The sequence below is a fragment of the Onychostoma macrolepis genome, chromosome 19 (assembly GCF_012432095.1).
Source record: "Onychostoma macrolepis isolate SWU-2019 chromosome 19, ASM1243209v1, whole genome shotgun sequence".
Taxonomy (NCBI): Eukaryota; Metazoa; Chordata; class Actinopteri; order Cypriniformes; family Cyprinidae; genus Onychostoma; species Onychostoma macrolepis.
In genome coordinates this window covers 16,836,483-16,851,710 of record NC_081173.1, presented here as the reverse complement: position 1 = coordinate 16,851,710, position 15,228 = coordinate 16,836,483, and the positions used below count along the sequence as shown (strand labels likewise).

General features: G+C 37.3%; 1 protein-coding gene across 1 annotated transcript in view; it reads left to right on the top strand.

The window, feature by feature from the left end:
- Window positions 1–15,228, top strand: part of LOC131526398 (triple functional domain protein-like) — a 114,334-nt gene that overhangs the window by 33,111 nt on the left and 65,995 nt on the right.

Below are 15,228 nucleotides of genomic sequence, written 5' to 3'. Positions count from 1 at the left end.
GGAATTGAATACTAGGTTATGTGAAACAGTAGGCTATGCAGTATGCAATGGCAAATATGTCAGTGTGCTACATTGTCACATGACCTCCGTGTTTCATTCTGGAAGTGGTTTCCAGTTGTTGTCTCAAAAGTATGGTTATTTGCACTTGCGAGTCATTTGTAGTCAAAGTTATCAGCTGTTTTGATTAGTTTACACACTGTACACCATCAATACCCTTGTTTTAAATTTTCTGAAGGTTCCATGTTTGATTATTGGCTGCTGTTGATCTTTGCTTGTTGCTGATTGGCTAATGGAGCACCTGTCTGTTTGATTATTGGGTAAAGCAACACGATTCAGCTGCTGTAATCTCTCACATTCTCACCTCTCTCTGTCAACCAGTTTACGAATATGAGCCCCCTGGAGGAAGCATTCATGACTCTGTGCCAAAGAATAACTGCTGTCCCTAAATATTTAATCCAAAATGGCTTCCATTGAGAGACTGAACCACTTGCATCTCTTTTACCATAGTTCAAAATACAGCTTTAGACAAACTCTCATCAGTTCAGGCATTGTACTGTTATAAATGGAGTATTTATCACACAATATAGGCTACACATTCTCTTGCAAACATCCTGACACAGAAAAGTTGCTTGGGTCCCGCAGCTGTGCTTTCTATAAATAGACGCCATGACCCACCCCATCAAAGACTCTTTGCCCCTCTCAGTACCCACAGAGCACATGACCAATGGATACACAAACATGTGCTCATAGGCTGTTCTGACATCACAGTCACAGGAGATCACTGTCCAAACAAGATAGGCCTGGATCGAAGCATTACAGTGCTATAGTGAGTCTGAATATTAAACCTAAATCTCCACAACATTCAACAAATTAAGCTAGTTTTTAGCATTTTAAGTTAACACCCTTTCAAACTTGGTTAGCGATTTTATCCTGATTTGTGACATGCAAGGCACCAGAGGCTGATTACTTAAGATTTTTATTAATTTAATTAAATTAATTAATTAATAAATTTTTTTAAGCGGTAAAACAGCTCCTGTAATACAATGAAATGGAATATATTTGAATGTTGCTTGCGCAAAAAATCTGTTTGTCTATAACATGGTTAATTTAAAAAAATTTTTGCAACATTCTACAAGCGGAAGATAACTGGATCATGCTAATCAGCCAAACTATGGTTACATGGGTGTTATAGCTTTCGAGTTCATTCCTAACTGTCCCAAATCATTGACATTCTGGTCCCTAAATGTGGCTTGTGTCCCTCTTTTTTATTTTTATTTTTATTTATTTGATATCTTATACTGTATCTTATTTTTTTTATTTTATTTTATTAAGAAAAAAATATTTTATATTTTATTTTGTAGTCCATCTCTTGTCTGCCAGTCAAAAAACTAAATCTAAATGCTTAGAAAAGTAATAGTGTACCTGTCACAAGCTGCGTTATTTGAGGTAACATTGATTCCCACAACCTTTACTTAACTTTTATAACATTTGGGCAAAGACGGTTTGTTCAAATGAAAATGAATGCATATAGCATAATAGCGCACACTTATGCCGAGTTCACACTGCACGATTTTAGCCCGATTTTTCACTCGCCGACAGGTTTTGATAAATCGCCGACAAATGCCCGACATCGGAGGCAAATCGGAGCTCGTTCACGCGAGTGACAATCGCGCAGTGTGAATTACCAAAGACGCGATCAGAGAGAATCGCCGACATGTCGCCGACGCCTGTGAAATATTTGGCATGCGATTCACAATCACGCTGTGTGCAATGATTTCTGACTGAAAACTACATCACGATGACCTTCAGCCAATGAGAGACAAAGATACAGGGCAGAGGGAAGTTCGGTGAGGAGTTACAGACCATATCAGTATTTTAATATGTACAATTATATCATACAGAAACAAGCACAAACGCTTGACCAGCCGCAACATCAGCATAACAGTTACTGCAAAATTATTATTTACCACTCTTTGCAGAACACAATCCCTGTTCCCTGCATCTCCCTCCTGCAATCTGTTTTTGTTTTTGTAGCTGGAAATCAGTGCATTTGCGGGCTATACTGTTTTAATAGCTACTTCCAGTCTAGCTCGAGAACAACGGGCTGACGCACACAGGTTCTCGCGTATCACTTCTCGCGTGTGTTTTGTTGTGAAACGTAGTTTGCGGATCAGACAGAGTTGTCGGCGATTCTTCCTATTGTGAAATCGTGCAATGTGAAAGCCCCTGTCGCCGATCCATCGTGCAATGTGAACACAGCAGCGACTGAATGCTTCCCCAGATAGTCACGCAGTGTGAAAACAACAGCGATCCGACGAGTTTGAAAATCGTGCAGTGTGAACTCAGCATTAAAGTGAAAGGTTTTGTTAGTTTATAAGATTTGAAGTTGTTGTGTGTTGCCTGTCTTTTAAATTAAGAAAAGAGGGGGAAAAAAGAAGAGGGATAGTACAACATAAGGTACTTAAAAGTGTTTTGGCTCACTGGATTACAGTATGTGCTGCTGTGGATTAGGGTTTAGTGTAGGCACTCATGTTGGACTTTTTAAACTGTGTTTAGTCTCCTCCTCTTTTCTGGAGTTGTAACGGTCATAACGGAGACTCAGGAATTTCAATAACGGAAAACTCAGTCAGTCTGAGTCTGATGCTAAGTCACTCATTTTTATGATTAGTTTGGAAAAAGTTTGCCAAGCTCCAGCCATTTTAGCGCATTGTGTTCCCTTTCTACATTGTTATTTCAAACCAAAGATGTTTAAAAGGTGTTTGAGTTCTTATTGCCTTCTCATAGCCCTATATGGACCTCAAATTGTCAAAGAGACAAGACGATCTGTAAGGCTTAATGATTTCCAGTTCTTTTGGTGTCGGACAGCACATGGGTGTGATTATAGGAGGATACGGACAGAATTTGGGTGGGAGGAGGAGCGGGTGAGGGACAGGCATTTATTATGTAGAGTATGGCGATGAGGTGGCCAGAAGAAGTGAATTAAAGGAGGATTTGAGGAGGAATATGTGACTCAGAAGACAGAGTGGTAGAGCAGTATGAGAGGCTGGCGTGAAATGGGTGGTCTAGAGAAGTAGAGATGTCCTGATCAGCTTGTGTTGTAGGTCAGGACCTCAAATTGCTCAGGTGGGGAAATGGTTGATTGAGATTGATGAGCTTCTGAGAAAAAAAGTGCTGCTCTGAGGGCCAGAAAAAGGACTAAACTTGTAGCCATGGTGGGTAAAGAAAGTGTAGAAATTAAAGAATTCCTTTCTAAATAAATATAACTGATATTGATATTAATATAATTGATAATTTGTTATTTTTTCTTTTCCAGTGGTTAGAGATGTGCAAAATAAAACTGCACAATTTTAAAACTGCAGTCTGTAAGTTTTGCCTCTTTGTCGCCATCTCCGTTTGAAAACTTGGAATTGCAACTCTGTGCGGAATTATCTTCCGTGTGCGGGGTTGTGATCCGGTGTTCCGGCGTTGCTGCAGCGCGGATGAATCTAATGTTTTGAGGTGAATGTGTGGCTGTCAGTGAGGATACTGTACTCAGGAATCACAGATTCTAGCCTAAGTCTTGGAATATATGACCCAAATAAGAATTTTCACCATATATTGCTATCTGAACAAGTAACATGTCTGCCATGTTTGTTCTGACCAGCTGAAGAAAAAATTACAATAAATCGCGCTACCAATGGTAATTAAATCTAACGATCGTTTAGCTCATATCACATCTAACCGTGTAAATTATTATTGTTATACTTTATTCTCAAATTATTAATGTTAACAACATATTTCAATTTCTGTACAGTCTAATGTCTAATTGTCATACCATTCGAATTTCATGTTAATAAATTCTTTTAACCCATAAAAAAAAAACTATGCTCCCTTCGAACTGGTTGTTTTTAAAATACAAATCCTGTGTAATCCCAGGCTATCTGTAATCAGAAGCACATTTAAAACTGGAATAATCCTTTCTGGATTACAATCCGACATCAAAATGATACAATTAATTATTCTAGCTGCTGTGAGAAAAGGCTATAAACGATTCGTCAACTGCAGGATCCTCACATGCGATAGCCTACTAGCCGGGACAACTTCTTTATATTTACAGACGTGATGTAATGACGCAGTGCCATGCTCGAATTTCCCATGGAAACCTACCTGTACCACTCAAATTAGAAAACATTATTATAAACTAACCGTTGTGAATCGGGCTAAAAGTAAGGCGATAGTTTTGAACACCGGCTGGTTATGTGCTTGCTCAAATATTGATTTTGGATCATTTTTAACCCAAAAAAGTTACGGACTGCAGCTTTAAAAAGCAATTAATCTGTGGGTTGTCTGAATGTATGATCAATCAAATCCATCTTAAATTAATATTTCACCCAAAAATGAAAATTCTGTCATCACTTGCCCACCCTGCACTTGTTTCTTTCTTCTGTTTGAATGCAGAAGATGATATTTTGGAGAACATTGGTAACCAAGCAGTTGATGGTAGCCACTGACTTCCACAGTATGGAAAAAAAAAAAAAAAAAATACTGTGGAAGTAAGTGGCTACTGTCAACTAGGGATGTAACGATTACCAGTTTGACAATAAATCATGATAAAAATTCCCCACGGTTAGTATTACCGTTTCATTTTTTAATTATCATTAAAACCGTATTCGATTACCGCGATTTGAGCATCTCACGATAAATAAATACTGTAGCATAAACAGTTTTCAGTAACAGTCTCACGCGCGCACAGCAGTTTAGTTTTGAGTGAAAACACGGCAGAAAAGCTGGGAGGTTTTAAAAGAGTGCTGAGGGAATTATACAAATGAATATTTGAATGAATTAATTATATGAATGTACCTCTGAAGGTTCTGACTGTCTTCAGAAACGATTCGATGGCACTTTGTTTTCATCTTCGCTCCATGTAATACCTAAAGGAAGTGTTCTTGATCGCAATACTGCTCTGTCCACGGAGTTTACGGGAAACAGCTGTAGTCAGCTTTTCCATATAAAGCGCCTCCTGCTGTCAGAGAGTGGATTTACAGATTCTTACATTCACATTCAGCCTGTGTGCAGTTTCTGTCTGGCCAAAAACGGACCGAATTTGCATGCCCTACTGTAAATTTTAACCGGTTTAGGAAAAACAAGCTTATGTGGATTCTACACATTTAAACAATTCAGATAAGTTATGTAGAATTATTTATGGAGCAGATAAAATACATATAACCATTTATTAATCAATTATCATTTTGACTTAACCCTTTTCTTTATTTAAAGGCTGAAATGTAAGGTTTACCTTTTATATGAAACTTTTTCAAAGCTTTATTTGAACATTTACATTAGATATTTGAACATGCTATTAAACTGTTGTCATTTAAAATCCAAACATCATTGGTAATGTTATTGTTTTAGTGATTATGCAAACAAAAAGTCATTTTATTTGTTGTTTGTTGATTTTTAAATATAAAACTTGGTGAAGGGATTTATGTATCTGTACTTTTTGGACATCTCCAGCACATTTGAATAATACCGTGATAATACTGATAACCGTGATCATTTTTGTCACTATAATCGTGATAAGAAATTTTCATACCGTTACATCCCTACTGTCAACTTGAGGGTGAGTAAATCGTTACAGACTTTTAATTTTTGGGTGAACTATCACTTTAAAGATCCAATACAGTCATCCATTACATAACTCCAGATACCTGTCAGTCAGTCAGGGACGTCTGCTGGCTCTCATAAGATGTTGAGGAAGAGATGTCTAATATTATTTCCCCCCACTCACATGCAGAGTGTCATTACTAGAAACATTTGTTTTGAATTATGACTGTATATTTCCAATCTGTTTTTGTGCTTTTTCAGTCTCTTTCTTTCAGAAGATCTTCTGTGTGTTGCGTGAGCTTCTGGTTTTCTCTACCCTGTTATTAGGGGGCCTGACCTCAGAAAAGCTGGCAGGGAGCTGCCAGATGAGAGAGCAACATCAAATGCTCTGTGGCAGGGTGAATGCACATGGAAAAAAGATAGATATGAAATGTAAAGATGTTTGCCCTCTGAAATGCATAGATATTAACTTGCACATCTTTGCACTTGTATGTCTCAAACAAAGGTTGCCCTACAAATGCTTTTTGTGCTCTAATTTTATCCATCAGTGAAATTTGATCTTTTATTCTGTTCTCGCAGTGTGAAAAAGGCAATGTAGATGTTTAGTGATCTGGTGACTCAATTTAATGAACATTATCCAATGAATTATTCCAGAGGACTGATTGGAATCTCTCATTTCTCTCCCCAAATCCTCAGTCACGTCTTTCTGTCTGTTTTTGCGGGGATGCTTTAAAACTTAATTTTCTCCTCTTTTCTTGACTTCTAATCCAGATTATCTTCCTTTTAAAGGTAGAAATGTTTTGGAAGTTGCAGAAAGAAATGGACAAAATGTTAAAGGTTCACCCAAAAATGAAAATTCTGTCATTAATTACTCACCTTCATGTCGTTCCAAACCCGTAAGACCTTTGTTCATCTTCAGAACACAAATTAAGATATTTTTGATAAAATCCGAGAGCTTTCTGAACCTCCATAGACACCAACGCAACTACCACGTTCAAGGCCCAGAAAGGTAGTGAGGACATTGTTAAAATAGTCCATGTGAAATCAGTGGTTCAACCGTAATGTTATGAATAAACAAAAATAACAACATTCAACAATTCTCTTGTAAACGCATGGCAAAGACTGACACGAAAGAGAAGAGAAGAAATTGTTGAATTAAATCATTATTTTTGTTTTCTTTGCCACAAAAAGTATTCTCATAGATTCATAAAATTAAGGTTGAACCACTGACGTCACATGGACTATTTTAACGATGTCCTTACTACATTTCTGGGCCTTGAACGTGGTAGCTGCGTTGCTGTCTATGCAGGGTCAGAAAGCTCTCAGATTTAATCAAAAATATCTTAATTTGTATTTGGAAGATGAACAAAGGTCTTATGGGTTTGGAACGACACAAGGTTGAGAAATGAATGACATAATTTTCATTTTTGGGTGAACTATCCCGTTAATGTTTTTAAAGTTTGGTGAATGACTAATGAATGGTGGATAAATGACAATTTCAATTTAGTTAGAATGCGTTTGTGAAATAAAGGAGGATCTTTAGCATGAGAAAATAAGAGAACAACAACAAACGTATCAAATGAGGGAATTTGAGAAAAGCAAGATATACGAGACGTGTGGGGAAGTGCTCATCATTTAGAAGCAGCAGGTATGACAAGCAAGCAGTAAACAGAGCACTGAAGTGAGAAAGAACAGACACATTTGAGTGAGAGTGAAGGATTGCAGGTAGTTTACGAGGCCTGAAGGTCTGTCAGTGTCATGAATGTGACGGGCAGCAGTGACAACTGCATTCATCACTGTCAGCTCGCTGTCATCAGATCTACGCGTCCATATGCACGTTTATGCACTGGCCGATGTTTCTTTCTTGCTCTTCCTGTCCATTCTACAGTGCCATTCAATTTCATTTTAACCTTAATTGTCTTTTGAAACAAGGTCTTTTCATAGTTTTACAAGAATCACATCCAATTTTTCTTTCATTATCTGATGTATGTGAGTAAAACAATATTAAATAACAAAAAATGTAGGATGGGACTTGAAAAGTGGCCGTTATAAACCTTCAAGTTATTACAGTATACAATTCAACCATTCAAAGACTCCTAAAAGATTTACCAGTTTCCACCAAAAATATTAAGCAGCACAGCTATTTTCAACATTGATGATAAGGTATGTTTCTTGAGCGGCAAATCAGCATATTAGAATGATTTCTGAAGGATCATGTGACACTGAAGACTGGAGTAACAACTTCTTAAAATGTAGCTGTACCATCGCAGGAATAAATGACTACTTAAAAATATTAAAAACAAACAGTTGTTTTAAGTTGTAATATTATTAAAATGATAAATTAACAATAAAATTAATCAAAATTGCATTTTATTTTATAAGAAAAAGTTAACATTTAACTTCAATTTAATGGTAATATTATTAGAATTATATAAATTAACAAAATCAGTCAAAATTGCATTTTTATTTTATAAGAGGTCCCATGTAACTCTATGATGGTGTTACTGTTATTTCAGCCTAAAATAAGGCTACAATAGATTTCGTAACCTTTAACTTAGGCTTGAGGGTATTTTGTTGGCCCAGTGAACGGATGAACGCCTTCCTAGAGCAAGTGATTCATCACAGAAAATCTGAAGAATTCTCACACTTCCTTTTCCTGAAATATCCCAGGAATGTAGAGTACAGGCCTGTCGCCATGGCAACAGAAGTGATTGGAGTGTGTGTGGTCAGGATGGCCAGTAATACAGCATGTGAGTGTATGGGGGAGTCTGTGATATTTCACTAGGGTTAAACACAGGAAGAGAATACAGCTGAAGTTGTTTTACGCGGTGATGATATGTTTACAGATGCGTTTTTCAAGAAAAGGTGACATGTCCCAACAAATACGTCCCATTTCTTTGTACATTATCTCTTTGCGTGTGGTTTTGCAGCATTTTATGGAATGTAAACACAGCACTTTAGCTTTATTTGGTAGAGCATAATAGTAGAGCATGGCGCTAGCAACGCCAAGATCATGGGTTCGATTCCCAGGGAAGGCAAGAGCTGATAAAATGTAAAAACTGTAACTTGAATGCAATGTAAGTCGCTTTGGATAAAAGCGTCTGCTAAATGCATAAATGTAAATGTAAACAATTGACATGCATTCCTTCCCAAACGGATTCCCTTATTCCTCATCTTTTTTCATCCAAGTGAATTTTTTTCTCTCAGGCAAGCCAGAGATATAGGTCACTGTGCAAACATGATGCATTTGGCAGATATAAGCAGCTGGTGTTGGGTCTGGATGAGTGATTTCACCGAGATAAAACACAGCCACACACTAGGCAACGTTTGACCTCTTAATTTACATTTAACGTCCAGCACGTGTGCAAGCTCTGAACGGCTCCAGACCATCTCGTGAAGCAGAAGCGGACTTTGTCTTTTAAAGCTAGCAGTGTGCTCTCAAATTCACTGCTAATGTCAGGATGAAGCATGTTCTAAAGCAGTGACCAGGGCACAGTGAGTCACGGTACTCCCTGACACACACCCTTCTGGAGGTCCGACTAAACTCATCTCAGCTCTTTAAGTTCGTCTGGAAGATTTAATTGTGTTGCAAGAGCCTTTTGGGTGTTTTAATTAAATAGAAGTAGACATGGAAAACCTGATATGTTTGTTTAACAAGAAGAAACATGCGTGTAATACAAGTCATATATTGTTCCTCTGTTTTGTGTCTTCATACTGGATGATTCTGTTCAGATGCCTTATTATATGCTCAGCAGCGGGGCTTAATGAGCTTCCTAACACAAGTCCTATAAAATGCCATGCAAACATACTTTTTCTGTCTTTCTTTCTTTCTTTCTTTCTTTAAATGGCTTTAAAGAATCGGGACTCTTTTTGTAGTAGACACCTTGAGAGTATTTTGTTTAGCAGATTTGGTCAAGTTTGTGTGTGTCTTTTTTTTTTTTTTTTTTCTTTCTGCATTTATATTGAAAGAGGAACAGGCTGTTCTTGAATTCGCAGACTCGCTTTCTCTACTTCCTCTATTTAATTTCAGAGCTAGACAACACCCTTTACAATCCAGAATCAACACAATGACTCATTCATCATGCCTTTTTTTAACAGTATATTGTGATGCCTAAATTCATTTGTACCATTTAAAACATTTTTGTTTTAAGACAACAATTTTAATATAAATATTATGAAATATTTTAACAATTTTAATATAGAATGTTAATATTTCGTGGTTATTGTCCATATCAGGCTTATCGTTATTGGCTAGAATATTGGTGCATTTATTTATGTTGCTGTTTTAACCCTGAATCCTGTTTGTGCAACTAATGGGTTGTTCTACTTTGTTTAATTAGTCAAATGTCACACATGAAGACAGTTCTCACTGTCCAGTAGTGTGGGTCTCTTCATTTCTAACGGCCTTCTGTTGTCCGTTGTGGGCAGGCTTGAGGGAGGAGGCCTGAGGCAAGACTCGAGCTAATCACTTTCTAAGCAGCTTCTGCGTAATCCTCCAGTGCGGGCAGTCGTTTCTGGTCCATCAACAGATTCAGCGATTTCTTCATTCGTTTCACGATAAATTTTGAATTTGTTTTGACTTTACTTGGTTTCCTCTTCTTGTTTTTTTGTTTTTTTAATTCTAAACTAAAAGAGTAGTTTGTGAATCAGAAAGTGATGCTTCAAATACTTAACCATTGGAGTAACTTATTGATTTTTGTGTTTTTAGCCTGGAGGAAAGCCTGCTGTGGTTGAAAAATGCTAAATGATCTTGTTGGGATGTGACGGTCCACCTCTCTGAGTTCAAACTCACTTTGTTGAGTATTCAGATTAGCAGCAGTCCAGGACAAAGCCTATTCTCCTCTAAATCCTGGAGAGACGACTGTTAGCAGGGGCTTACATACGCTAGCTCTTTACGCAGAGCGAAACTATCGCTAACTACATCTTGAGGAACATCGAGGCGAACGTTTCATGCTTGTCATGGTCTACACGACCCGTTCAGGAATCCCAGTGAGTTTTTAGAGTCTGAAGTGGCAGAAGTTGTAGTCATGTACCTGCACTGCGGTGTTGTTGAGGATACGGATTCACTGTCCAGCTGGTGGAATGGGAATGTGGCGTCACTTTTGGACAACCACAGGTGGCAGTACGCACAGACGGGCAACACGCTGATTCAGCTGCCAGGTAAAGCTTTGAGACTCATGGGCACATCTGATACCAACCCACCATCTGAGGATAACACCCTTCATTGGTGAAATAAGGGGTGTGACTTGGTTGAAACTGCTCATGTTATTAGCCTAGCAGAATGACTAGCTGTTTTTGAGTTTTAGATTGGTTGTGACTTGTTTTGCAGGGTATATGGAAACAAAAAATGTGAAAATCTTTGATAAAAATCTTATGCAAGGTTTGCTAGCCAGTGCAAATGTGGAGAATGTGAAACTAAGGGAATGAAAGACACATTTTAAAGGGATAGTTCACCCAATAATGAAAATTCTGTCATCATTTACTCACCCTCAAGTAGTTCCAAGCCTGTATGAATTTCTTTGTTTGGCCGAACACAAAGGAAGATATTTTGAATAAAGTTTGTAACCAGGCTGTTTTGGGGCACCATTGACTTCCATAGTAGGAAAAAAAAAATACTATGGAAGTCAATGGTGCCGCAGAACTGCTCTGTTTCCCACATTCTTCAGAATATCTTCCTTTGTGTTCAGCAGAACAAAGACATTCCTACAGGTTTGGAACTACTCGAGGGTGAGTAAATGATGACAGAATTTTCATTTTTGGGTGAACTATCCCTTTAAACTCAGTCAAAATTCATATTTGTGTGCGCTCACAAACGCCGTCCCTCAGTTTTTGTAAATTTCAATGTATTTATATTTTATTTAGTTTTAATTCTATTAAATTGTAATTTAATTTAAATTGTCATTTTATTTAATATTTTGATAATTCAAGATTTAACATTTCAGACGTGCACTCCACTTCACTTCAGCGCCAGGTGCGAGTCAAATGAGCGCAGAAACGGTACTGTGCTCGCAGCGTGTGCTCTTCAATTGCACGCACAAAGACAATGGCGCACGCTGTAGCCTGTATCCTTTCATATCAATGCGTGAAATAAACTACGTGCATGCAGTGTCGTGGTCAGTTAAGTTATGAAGTTACCAAAAAGATGATTAAAGCCTTAAAACTGTACATGCATGTAATATATTTTAAATAGGGTAACCATTCGTGCCATTTTTCTTGGGAAATCCACGTCCGGGAAAAATGGCATGTATGGTTACCCGAATGTTATATGAGTCACATTTAAGAACATGTCTCTGAAATGGTTTTCAAAACTGTCCTGGAGCAGCCCAGAACTGTCTCACTCATCTAACACGCCTGATTTAACTCGTCAGCTCATTAGAGACTTTAAGACCTGAAGTGTGTCAGCAAAGCTAAAAAGAGTTGAGAGAAAATATGATGCGTGTCAGAACCGCGTCACGTTCAGCAGCGGCAGCTCTTAAAGAGAAAACAGCCAAAGTAACCTAATAACCAGCTGCTGTGATGCCTATTAATCAAAGGACAAAGAAAAAAAGAGGAAAAAATAACTTTTATAGCTTTAAGGATTCATCTATATTTAATTTAGAATGTTTGATAACTTCAGTTTCAATTTCTGCTGAAGGGTGCAGGTAAATGACATTTATTATAATGGGTTTATGTAAAGATGTTTTAAGTTCACTTAAATTAGAAGTTATTTTTTTAAGTCTTAAAATTAATCATAAATGTTAAAATTGAAAGCTTTGTAATGTTGAATGCTAATCAATGATTAAATAGCTACTGGGGAAAAAACTTTTCCAGAGACACCAGAGTGGTGCTGGCCTTCAGTCATAAAAAAGATGCCATTATACAAATATTAAAAAAATTTACTGTCTTTGTTGTTTGTACGTTAATTTGAATATTGAATGTGAAATTATTGCAATATAAAAGTATATTTAAAAACTTTAATGTTAGGTTGGATTAATCGCGATTAATTTCAGAAAAATGTGCGATTTAATTGGATAATTTTAATATATTGGAAAATAAGTTAATTAAGTGTTAATTCTGCGACCCTGCTTGATTTAAAGATGGGCTTTATCTGTACATGACCGATTTCATGTATACTTTTATTATTACAGTCTATTTGTATCAGTGTATTGATTGTATAATAGTATCATATTTTGTTGGCAATATTTGTGGTGCTGAAATGATTTTACATGCTAAAAATCTAAAGGAATATAGAGATATTTTCACACTTCTGCTTTGCACCAGAATAGTTATGAGAAGATTTTGCTTCTGTTGTAATTATATAGGGACCATTCAGGGACAAATGACTGATTGATGAAGAATAATGGCATCTTTACTCCTCCACATTGAGGTTGCTCTCCTGATGTGTCTGTACAGTATAATTGTCTGTAGTCCCGCAGTGATTTTAACTGCTGGGCTCTTTATTTTTATCCTCATTTTTCTCTCTCTCATCTAAATATCCCCTTTCGTTGTTCTAGTCTCAGTATGGAGGAGAAAAGCTGTCATCTCCTTTTTCAACTAGGCATCCAGCAACCAACTAGTCCGTTGGTTCCCAGTCCTGTTCCTGGCCACATTTTGGATGTATTCCTAATCAAACACATCTATCTGGATCAGTGAAGTGTTGTCTGATGTTTTCTTCCTAAATGTGCACATATGTGTCAGTGTTTGTGGTTGTGCTTCTGACAGGAGGAAGCTGGTTTGGATGTTCCTACACTTGTATTTCCGATGACCGTTGCGTATGGTTTCAGTGATCAGATCACAAAACTAAAAATTTTTTTTTTTTTTTTTACTGAGAAAAGTAATCAGCAAGCTCTATGATTTGAGGTATTATTCATGTCCATAGCACAAACAGTGCAGGAATATCACAATGCTTGCCTTTTATTCTAAGCTTGCTGTATATAGAGAATAGAAACTTTATACTTCACAAGTAGAAAAAATAGAGATTGAAAAGGTGTGTGATGTGCAGACTGTCTATGAAAAAGGAGGGGAGGAGAGAAAAAAGGACAGACAAACTGATGGAGAGGGAGGACAGAAATAGAAAGGCTGTGTCTTGAGGGTGCGACTCCCCTCTGTTTCTGTTTCTCTGTTGAAGTGGAGAGATCAGGGCACCACATTGGTCCTCTATGGGGGTCCTAACTAAATTTAGGCAGACCAAAACAGACAACATAGAAACTATCAAGTATAATGCTAAAGTGGTCAAAGGTTTGGAATTTTATATATGCCTGGTGCAAATTTCATCATAAGAATAGTATTTGTGTACTGCACACACGCTATAACTTTGTATGTGCAGGTTGCACATGCACTTCAAATTTGTTTGGGTGCAAAAATGAAGTATACTTTGGGCTTAAAGCTGTATTTATTTGATACAGTAAAAACAGTAATATTGTGAATTGTTTTACTATTTTAAAAGAACTTTTCTACTTTTTTGGACTCAAGTGCCATTATACTCTGCTGTTCAGTCTGCGTGAACGTGTGTGTGTGTGTGTGTCTGTGTCGTGAACTTTGAGCTGGTCCTGTGCTGTGTACTGCGACGTGGCATTTCCCTTTTACCAGTCTGCTGTGCTTCACTGTCCTGGGGAACAGAGGCTGGAAGTGCTCCTCACCCTTGATCGCATTACAGTATAGGAGAAACAGGCTTTGTGTTCAGGCTAACAGACTCTCCCTTCACGCTTCACTGTAATGCAGCAAGCTGAAGTGACCTTTTCATTCAGTTTGTCAACTGTAAGTACACTTCAGTCCTGTGCAGTTCATGTTACCCTGTTTGGTAACATGCTTCGTGATGTTAACAGTGTCAACATGACTTGCCCAATGAGAAGAGCGTGAGCTCTTTTTATTAGCTTCAAAGCCACCTGCATGATGGCGTGCTCCTAGAAGTTGACACAATTCGTTAGCAGGTATACGTTTTTAAAACTGACAGTTTTTCTCGTTCAGAAATTGAACCAAATATATTGTCCAATCACATGCTCTCTGTAATAAAAGTATCTCCTCACATACACCTCTACTTCTGATGAGCAATAAGTAGCAAAATCATGGTTTCTGACAAACTAAAAATTGAAAAAAAAATATTAAATTTTAATTTACTTTTTTAAAATTTTACTTTTTTTACTTTTATCAATTTTTTATTTTGTTTTATTTTTTGTTATTTTATATTTAGGGGGTTATCATTTTATTTAATGTTTTTTGTATTTTTTATTTTACTACATTATTATTATTATTATTATTATTATTATTATTTGTGATTTTGATTTGATGTTTTGAAAAGGGGATGAGCTTTTTACTTTTTTAAAAATTTGTCCCATTCGACTCATCGTGACCCAGCTTCATTGTCAATCGAAAAAATGTCCTAATCAGCTATGACCATCAACACTTTGTGTTCCAGCTAGTTAGGACATGGTGTAAAGCTCCACTTGTGGTCACTCCTAGTGTCCGTTGGTCTTCATCCTCTTGAATCCCTCACATTCCCAGTGCTCCACCGGTGGCCTGTAGGTTACTTGTTCACCAGCTCAAGTGTTAACCCGGTTCTGCAGCTGTTCACAGGGTGATGGGTCAGGTCACATGGGTTGTCGTCTTGATATCTCAATCCTCTGGAGCATCTCAGGTTAATAGGCTAATTGCTGAGATTCAGACTCA